Source organism: Myotis daubentonii, chromosome X (genome assembly GCF_963259705.1).
Source record: "Myotis daubentonii chromosome X, mMyoDau2.1, whole genome shotgun sequence".
NCBI classification, from domain to species: domain Eukaryota; kingdom Metazoa; phylum Chordata; class Mammalia; order Chiroptera; family Vespertilionidae; genus Myotis; species Myotis daubentonii.
The window spans coordinates 13,190,465-13,200,547 of NC_081861.1; the positions used below are offsets into that span (position 1 = coordinate 13,190,465).

The window sequence follows — 10,083 nt, forward strand, 5'->3', positions numbered from 1 at the left end:
AGGCCTTAGTGACTTTTGGGTGGAGGCTGTACGTCGCTCATCTTTGTATCACCTTTAAGTGTCCAGTAGACTATATTACACAAAGTAAATGATTCAGATATGGTCCCTCCCCTCAAAAAATGTACAATACTTTAAATACTTTATTCTTGTCAAGGAAAAACTTGGACCTTATTTACAGAGAACACATTTGTATTTGTAGGACAAGTTCATATCTTGGAACCCTCATAATGGTCTTTTATTGGGCCATCACTGGGATACAGGATAAGCTTGTATGGCTTAATAATCATAGTAACTTTAGGGCACTTGAGGAAATGGAACATAGCTCAGCCTCCCACTTGAAATAGGAATCTCCTATGAATAGTTCTTATCAGAGGGGTTCACCCTCTATGAGCACTACCCAAGACATGGTAGGTTCCTCTTCTCTCATGGAGTCAATCTGTACCATGTCTGTAGCCCTATTATTAAGAAAGTCTTTCTGGGGTTGTGTTAGAATATGTCTTCCTCATATTTCTAGAACCTTGTTACTGCTTCTACCCCTAAAGTCACACCACAGCCTGGCCGGTGTGATTCAGTTGATTGAGCATTGTCTTGTGCCCCAAGAGGTCGCTGGTTCAATTCCCAGTCAAGGCACATGCCCAGGTTGCGGGCTTGATCCCAAGTAGGGGACATGAAGGAGGCAGCCAATAGATGTTTCTCTCTCATGGCTGTTTCTCAACCTCTCTCCCTCTCCCTTTCTCTCTCTCTAAAGTCAATTAAGAAAAAGTTAAAGTCACACCACAACAAATCAGGCTTCTTCAGTCAATTATTTTGGTCGTTTGGTGCTGATCAACTCTTCATTACATGATGCAAATGACTCAGGCAACTGTACTTCGCCATCACACCCACCAAATTGCATTACCCTTTTGGCTATTTGATGGATTACTTAGCAAGTATCCCCAAGGGACTAGAAATTATTGATTCTTCTTTCCATGTATAGATATTGTCAAGGAGAGGGCACTGACTTATGCAATGCCTACATGGCTAGAAAATATCTTCTCACTCAGCACGGAACTGGGACCACAATTTCTTGCAGTCCATGATTCATGGAATGAGCACTACCTTCTCGCTTTCATATCACCCAGTGTCCCAGGAGCAAATGCTTCCCCTCTTTATCTTCCTCTGGAGTTTTCCATGACTCTGCTCAGCCATACTTCTCAGATATGGGACAGGAGCTGGGTTGGAAGCTCTGGACAGGATGAAGTTGCTACAAAGACAGCTGTCCTGCTCCCCCAGGGCTTCTATATCTCACATGGCTAGGTTTCCCACCCTGCCCCCATGAAACACAGAGGAACTTGTGCAAGTCTGGTCTGCTGATCAGCTCTGGGATTCCAGAGCTCTCCAAGGCTCAGCCAGCTGCCAGTGTGACATGAGATTAAAAGTAGATCCATAGAATTTACAGAGCTTTGATAATTTTTCTGGATATTGATAAAGTCTTAAGAGCCAGAAAAAAAATGACTACACCTCTAAGATTAAGGCCTAGAAAGAAAATGTCCAATTTTAAATTTTGAACTAAAAGTTGTAGGAAGAGGGCATCTGGACAGTTTATAAATGTAATCAACATGAGTTATCTTAACAGAGGTTCTAATTCCATTGATTTCATTTTATTTGTCGCTCTATTTTGTAACTGAGACCAAGAATGAAACACATCATATCAGGAAATGGGTCGATAGCATGCAATACTGTCAAGGAAAATATGGAAATCAGAACCAGTTTCAAATTTGACTTTCACCAGTTACTGTCTTGTCTTGGCCAAATTATTTTATCTCTCTGAACCTCAGATGCATCATGTGAAAAAAATAGGACAATTGCTGCCCTATCCACCTCAGGGCTAGCCTAAGGACGCTGTGAGAGAAAATATATGAAGATTCTAATCTGTTTTCCTTGAGAAATGTCTGAAATAACAAAGGGACTGCTTCCTGGGACTACCAGTGAGTTAATGCTGAGCAATAGGAATGATCTCCTGGCCTTAGCCAGTTTTTTTCAGTGGTTAGAGCATTGGCCCTTGGACTGAAGGGTTGCCGGTTTGATTCCAGTCAAGGGCATGTACCTCGATTGCAGCCTCCATCCCAGCCCCCCAGGTCAAGGCTCCTTTTGGGAGGCAACCAATCAATGTGTCTCTCACACATCGATGTTCCTCTTTTTCTTTCTCTCTCCTCCTCCCTTTCATAAAAAAACACCAATGGAAAAATGGCCTAGTCAGTGTGGCTCACTGGTTGAGCATCAACCCATGAACCAGGAGGCCATGATTCAATTCCTGGTCAGGGCACATGCCTGGGTTGCAAGCTCGATCCCCAGTAGGGGGCTTGCAGAAGGCAGCCGATCACTGATTCTCTGTCATCGGTGATGTTTTTATCTCTCTCTCCCTCTCCCTTCCTTGCTGTAAAATCAATAAAAACATATTTTTAAACATTATAGAAAAATATCCTTATGTGAGTATTGACAAATAAACAAAAACCACTGGCAACAAATATCCATGAGTCATGTAAAAAAAGCCCAAAGTTAAATGTTCATTTTTCACACAAGAACAATTCCATTAATATTTGATTGATCTAACTGATACTGTCATAAGAAGTGTGTGAAGGGAAATGTATTTATAGAACTATATTTTATTATATTTACTAGAGGCCCAGTGTGCAAAAATTTGTGCACTCGGGGAGGGGGGTCCCTCAGCCCAGTCTGTGCCCTCTTGCAGTTTGGGACCCCTTGGGGGATCAAACCTGCTGGCTTAGGCCTGCTCCCCGGGGAATTGGGCCTAAGCTTGCAGTCAGACATCCCTCTGGCAGCCCGGGAGCCCTAGGGGGTTGTCCACTTGCCAGCAGGGAGCAGACCTAAATTGCAGTCGGACATCCTTAGCACTGCTGAGGAGGTGGGAGAGGCTCCCACCACCCCCCGCTGTACTGGCAGCTGTCAGCCTGGCTTGTGGCTGAGCAGAGCTCCCCCTGTGGGAGCGCACTGACCACCACGGGGCAGCTCCTGCATTGAGCGTCTACCCCCTGGTGGTCAGTGTGTGTCATAGTGACCAGTCATTCCCAGTCGTTCAGCTGTTAGGGTCAATTTGCATATTACCCTTTTATTATATAGGATAAAGGCCTGGTGCATGGGTGGGGGTCCCGCTGGGGTGCCTGGCCAGCCTGGGTGAGGGGCTGAAGGCTGTTTTCAGGCTGGTCACACCCCATTCAGGGAGGGGGGATCCTACTGGGCTGCCTGGCCAGCCTGGGTGAGTGGCTGATCGCTGTTTGCAGGCTGGCCACAGCCCCTTAAGGGTGGGGGTCCCCCCTGGGGTGCCTGGCAAGCCTGAGTGAGGGGCTGATGTCTGTTTGCAGACTGGCCACAGCCCCTTCATTGTGGAGGTCCCCACTGGAGTGCCTGGCCAGCCTGGGTGAGGGGCTGAGGGCTGTTTTCAAGCTGGCCACACCCACTTCAGGGTGGGGGGTCCCACTGGGGTGCCTGGCCAGTCTGGATGAGTGTATGATGGCTGTTTTCAGGCTGGCTAAGGCCCCCAGTGGGGACCCTCAACCCATGAGGGTGTGGCCATCCTGGGTGAGGGACTGATGGCTGTTTTCAGGCTGGCCACAGCCCCCAGCCACCCAAGCTCCCATTGGAGGCTGGCTGGAAGCAGGTATGTGGGGTTTATTTATCTTCTATAATTGAAACTTTTTTGCCTTGAGCAGAGGCCACAGCCGGCAAGGGCAGGTGGGAAGCTTGGCTTCCTCCATTGCCGGGGCAACCAAGGCTCCTGCTTGCTCTAGCTCCATGGCTGATGGCGCCATCTTGATTGGGTTAATTTGCATATAGTCGCTCTGATTGGCTGGTTGGCGTGGCTTAGGGCATAGCAGAAGTGCAGTCAATTTGCATGTTTCTCTTTTATTAGATTAGATATTTTATTTCCCATTGTCTAACACTATAAAAATAGTTAAGTATTCCTGATAGAAAAGAAACAATTCTCAAAAATAAAATTTAAAATATAACATGAGTTTTAAAAAGATTATGTATTCAATAGATTTACCAACTTTATTAACAATGTATTCTAAAATAACTCTGGAAAAATGTGCTACATATTATCACTTCATTCTGTGAATCACTGATGGGTACTTGGTAAGGATTTTTCCCCCCTCAAACAGGCCCCCAAATGACCTATTCAGAATGCCTCCTGGTTCACCCAAGAAATCTCCCATGGTTTCTGGTTTGTTAAGTGTGAATCTTTTCCACAAGGACTTAGAGACCAAATTCATCCAGAATATCTTTAGAGCAGATACAACTTGCATGCAAAATTGATATGTTAAATATAATTTTCACTAATTTACAATATTTTCACATTGTTATCATTTTTATTGAATTTATTGGGGTGACATCAGTTAATAAAATTATATAGGTTTCAGGTGTACAATTCGATAATACATCATCTGTATACTATATTGTGTGTTCACCACCCCAAGTCAAGTCTCCTTCTGTCTGTCAGCATTTATCCCTATATACCTCTTCTACCTCCTCCCACACCCCCTTTCCCTCTGGTAATCACCATACTGTTATCTGTGTCTATGACTTTTGTTGTTGGTTTGTTTGTTTTTTGCTTGATGCCTTCATCTTTTTCATCCAGGCCCCTAACTCCCTTTCCCTCTAATAGCTGTCAGCCTGTCCTCTGTTTCTATGAGTCTGTTTCTATTGTGTTTCTTTATGCTGTTCATTAGATTCCACATACTGTATAAGTGAAATCACATGGTACTTGTCTTTGTCTGACTGGCTTATTTCACTTAGCATAATACTCTCCAGGTCCATTCATGCTGTGGCAAAAGGGTGAGATTTCCTTCTTTTTTGTAGCTGAATAGTATTCCACTGTGAAAATGTACCATAGCATTTTTTTTCTTTATTGATTAAGGTATTACATATGTGTCCTTACCCCTCCATTGCCCGCCCCCCCCAGCTCATGCCCTACCCCCCTTGTGTCTGTGTCCATTGGTTATTCATTTACAGATGGGCACTTGGGCTGCTTCCAAATCTTGGCTATCTATATGTATAAAAGCCTAAGCAACCGGAACAACAGGAATGACCGGTCACTGTGATGCACACTGACCACCAGGGGGCAAAGGCTCAATGCAGGAGCTGCCCCCTCATGGTTAGTGCGCTCCCACAGCCAACCTCCCCCAGCTGGCCAACCTCCCGTGGTCCCTCCCCCTGACTAGTCAACCTCCCACAGGCCCTCTCCCCAGCACCGGGCTGAGAGAGGGAATTGGGGGTGGGTGGAGGTGGACTTGACCTCTTTCCCAGCGGGGCCGAGGGCCGGCTCCCTCCTCGGAGCCAGCAGCCAACCTCCTGTACCCCGTCCCTCCCCCTGGCTGGCAGGCCCCAATTGGCCTGCTGCCCGCCCACCATGGTGTTCAGTGCAGCAGCAAGGGAAGGAGGCAGGGAGGGGAGTGAGGAACCCCACAGTGGTGGGGTGCCGATGATGGCGACGGCGGCACCCGGCATCCATTCCTTTCACACCTGGACTGGCGACAGTCACCTCCTTTCCAGCCCAGCCCTTATCAGCCTGGCCCCGATCGGCCCTGATCACCAGCCATGCCTAGGGACCCCACCCATGCATGAATTTTGTGCACCAGGCCTCTTATTGTATATAACACTGGAATAAAAATAAGGGTGCATATATTCTTTCGAATTAGTGTTTTGGGTTTCATTGGATATATTTTCAGAAGTGGAATAACTGGATCGTAAGACATGTTTAACTTCTTTTATCAGCAGAAAAGTTTTATATTTATAATGACAAACAATTTAAACCACATCCAAGGCCTTAACTTACAAACCAAAGTAGCCATTTAAAGCATTAGCTATTGAGGTATGATGCATACAATGGGGAAAATGCTTTACCATCTGAAGCTAACACCAAACTGCTCAATCAACAGCTGAGCTCTGCTAGTGCTTGGGTGTGGTTAAGGGGGAGTATAGCTACAGAACCAAAGGAGAACAGCTGTTTTCTATGAGTACCAAAGCATTTTAAGACTATGTTGGTAGGGATGTATTTTGATGGTGAAGGGAAGAGGGAGAAAGAGCTTAGTCCCTTCCCACAGGGCACTAAGTGGCCTTGCATAAGGCCACCACAGAAAAGCTGACTTCTCCCTTGCTCATGCTTAGTAAATTCTCTGCAGACCTTGGCGGCATCCTGCAGCAGCAAGTTCACTTCACTGATGCTATGGTTCTTTTCACTGGTACTATGGTTCACCAGAAAAGGCATCCGTCCATCAAGTTCATAAAGGTGGCCATCAATGTTGTTAAACAGAATAGAATGAAATTTCACTTTGTCATCTACCTGACACTGGCATCCCTGCGCCACGGAGTCATGGGTTGCCTGAATGGCCTGAAGAAAATAGTGATTGGCATAAAAACAAAGTCCAGTTTGTCTTAATTAGTGGCTACTGTGTGTATAAGTTGGATGGTACCACAGGAGTTCTCAATGGTCCACTACATAAAGTACACTTTAGGACTTACTTCTTGTCCCTTCAGTTCTTCCATATGTTTCTCCCCGAAGTTCTCAAGCTGGTCAGTGATTGGAAACAGCAGCAGCAGCAAGCAGGCTGGTGCTATTTCCAAGCTCCAAGCCTCCTCCTTCAGTCCCAGCAATTCCATAAAGGACCACTGTTTGGCGACCTTCAGCCAGGCCAGGACTTAGTCAGCATCTCAGGGTTAATTTCCATGGGTTTGAGCTGCATGTTCTGGAACCACAGGTGAGATTACTACCTGGTGAAGAGGGAAAACAGCCCAATTTTTTAATGTTTTGAGGTATCTCCATATTGCTTTCCATAGTGGCTACACTTAACTGCATTTCCACCAACAGTGCATGAGGGCTCTCTTTTCTCCACATCTTTATTTCACTTAGCATAATACCATCAAGGTTCATCCATGCTGTTGCAAATAGTAAGGTTTCATTCTTTTTTATGTCCAAGTAATATTCCATTGTATATATGTATCACAACTTTTTTATCCACTTGTTTATTAATGGGCACTTGGATTGTTTCCATGTCTTGGCTATCTTAACAGCAACTTCCTACATAATAAAATATCTTGTTGAAACTGAGAGTTAACAAAGTATTTCATTTCTATGATTAAGTAACAATCCTTGGATGTATGGAATATTACTTGGACATAAAAAAGAAGTAAATCTGGCCATTTAGGACAGCATGAAAGTGAAATAACTTAGTCAGAGAAAGACAAATACCATATGATTTCACTTATATGTGGAATATAAAGAACAAAATAAACAAACAAAAAAATTGAAACTGACTCATGGATAAGAGCAGACTGACAGTTGCCAGAAGAGTGGGGAGTCAAGGGACTGGGTGAAAGATGTGAAAGAATTAAGAAGTACAAATTTGTGGTTACAAAGTAGTCACAGGGATGTAAAGTACAACACAGGTATGTAAAGTAAAATAGTAGTCATTGATATTATTATAACTATGTATGGTGCCAGGTGGGTACTGGACATATCAGGGGGAACACTTTTGTAAAGTATGTGATTGTCTAACTACGGTGCTGTACTCCTGAAACTAATACAAAATAATTTTGAATGTTTAGAAAAAGCTCATTTTGAGTCATTTTTCACTTGGAGTTTCCTTAGGTAGGCTCACCAGGAGCCAGGGGAGAATCAACAGAGCCAAAACGGTGCCAATAGCTGCTCTGAAGAGATACAGGGAGGAATAAAGCACATTTCCACACCTCAATTAACTTACCTTAGAAGGCAAAGGGATTTTCCTGAGTAAAATGCAATGAATGGCCTGGCCAATGTGGCTCAGTGGCTGAGAGTCTGAGTTGTGGGCTCGATCCCCAGTGTGGGGCATGCAGGAGGCAGCCAATCAATGTTTCTCTCCCCTCATTGATGTTTCTATCATTCTCTTCCTCTCTTTCCTCTCTGAAATCAATAAAAAATATATTTTTTAAAAATGACAAACCTCAACCTCATTTTTTAAAGAAGAGGGAGAGAAAGAGTATAAAGAGAGAGAAGAAGAGTGTCAAGAAAAGAATATTAGAGGTAATCTATATTTAGGGGAGGAGAGGGTAAAGAGCCAACAATGACTCCATAGTAAGTATTGTTAGCTTTTTAGAACCGGTCTAAACTAAGAGTCCAAAGAATCTGAATCTATGAGTAAAATGTAGGCACTCAAGTATATGAACATTGTGACAACTCCTCCAGCTATGGTAAAGCCTTTTTAAAATTTATTCCTGGACTTCATGCATATTTTCAGATTATCAAGCTAACCTGAGGCCCACTTGGGATTTCAGTCTTGATGTGGAAGGGATCACAATGTTGGCTGAGTTACTCTCACAGATAGGGCAATAAGCAGAGATAACATTTTTGAGCTGGCACACACCAACCTAAGGAGGCTGAGGGCCTTATTTTCTGTTCTCCTAACCTTCCAGAAAGATCACAACTTTACCTGGTCTGGTATAATCTGATGTGCTTTAGTCTCATCTCAACTCATCTCACCTATGCTTTATTTCATGCATATATTGTATTTCAGCAGGTGTCTCTTGAGTGGTCTCTCTGGGCTCAGTGAATGCTTCAGAGAATACTGACAGAGTTCAGGGTCCTGGGGTCAGGCTGCCTTTAAGGTGTCTGTGAGGGAAGAGAGACAGAGAAAAATCCTTCCACCAAACCCATTGGAGGAGGGGAAAGAATTCCATAGGCTCACAGAAAAGAACATTCATTCCATAGAGAGAGTCAGGGAAAGATTCACAAAAGAGAGATCTTAGAGCAGAAAAGGAGACAGACAAAAGGAAGCAACAGGCAGGGGATAGAGCACTGAAAAGATTTGGAGAATTGAAAGACATTAGTATGTGTGGGAACTGCACTAGCCCAGTGAGGTCAGACAATTGTTCATATGAGAGAGAGAGAGAGAGAGAGAGAGAGAGAGAGAGAGAGAGAGAGAGAGGAGATGAGAATGAAAGGAAGCCAGTGAAAGGGTGAAAGGTGTTCAGTTGGAGGAATGATTTGTTCAGAGTTATGCACCTCATAATCAATAACAATGGTTCAAGTGTAACCCAGCACTGTTTATTGTAAATGCTGGCGACTTGCTTCACAACATGTCCCTCTTCCAATCCTGTTTCAGCCTGGCTTCTGACTCTAGGCTCTCCCATAAGGTCTGTGCTTTAGATTTGAATATCAGGCTTGTCATTAGAATCTTGGACTGTTTGGAATAGGATATCGAGCTCTGATAGCTCTGTTCCATTGACCATCCACTGGCTTCACAGAAGGTGTCAGGAAAGTATAACTGAAATAAGACTTCCCAGAGTTTGTGTAAAGATGATGGGGACTTTGGGGACAGCTACATGGTAGTGTCTAGCAACAGAGAGAGCTTTGGAGTATCTAGGACTTGCAGATTTTTGGAACTATGATAGTGAGAATTCCATGGTGCAGAAACACTTTCAAGTGACTGAAGATAGTAGCCTGGGGACCACACTTTGAGAAACACTGAAGTAGAGCATAGGGTGCTTGTGGAAAGGGAATTCACATTAGGGATAGGGATGGCAGGGCCAAGTCACTAGTAGCCTTCAATGTAATGCTCAGTAATGTGGACCTTGGACTTTTTGATTGATGAGAAGCCATGGGAGGCTACATGGCCCAGGGGAGAACTACCATCAGAACTTGAGTCAGGTGGGAACATTTACCTTGACAAAGAAGGGAGGAGGAAGCAGTGTAAGGTCAGGAAGCCCAGGGAGGGAGTGGTAATGAGTGGGCCTGGACCTGGCAATGCTCCATCCAAATGCATTCCTTCTGGACACATATGGAAAGGAAAGAGTCACTTCCAAAAACCTGGGCCAGGAAGGAAGAAAAAAAGTTATTCATTCCCTTATGGCATGTGGAATTTTGCTGATGATTTATTGGACTTCTTCCCAAATCCAGAATTACCCAAATAACTCAGTGAAGCCACTTGGAAGGGATCTTATACCATAGTTTGCTTTAAGAACTCAACTCAACAGAGATGTACATAGAGGTAATTTGTTGAAGTTGGAAAGACAAAAAGATTTTCCAAAATTTTATTCTTGTAATTAGAACAT

The 10,083-nt window shown here is 44.2% G+C and overlaps 1 pseudogene; it reads right to left on the reverse strand.

Moving 5' to 3' along the window:
• Positions 1-6,105: 6,105 nt before the first annotated feature.
• On the reverse strand, positions 6,106-6,740 carry LOC132224804 (ubiquitin carboxyl-terminal hydrolase isozyme L1-like; annotated as a pseudogene).
• Between the last annotated feature and the right edge of the window lie 3,343 nt (positions 6,741-10,083).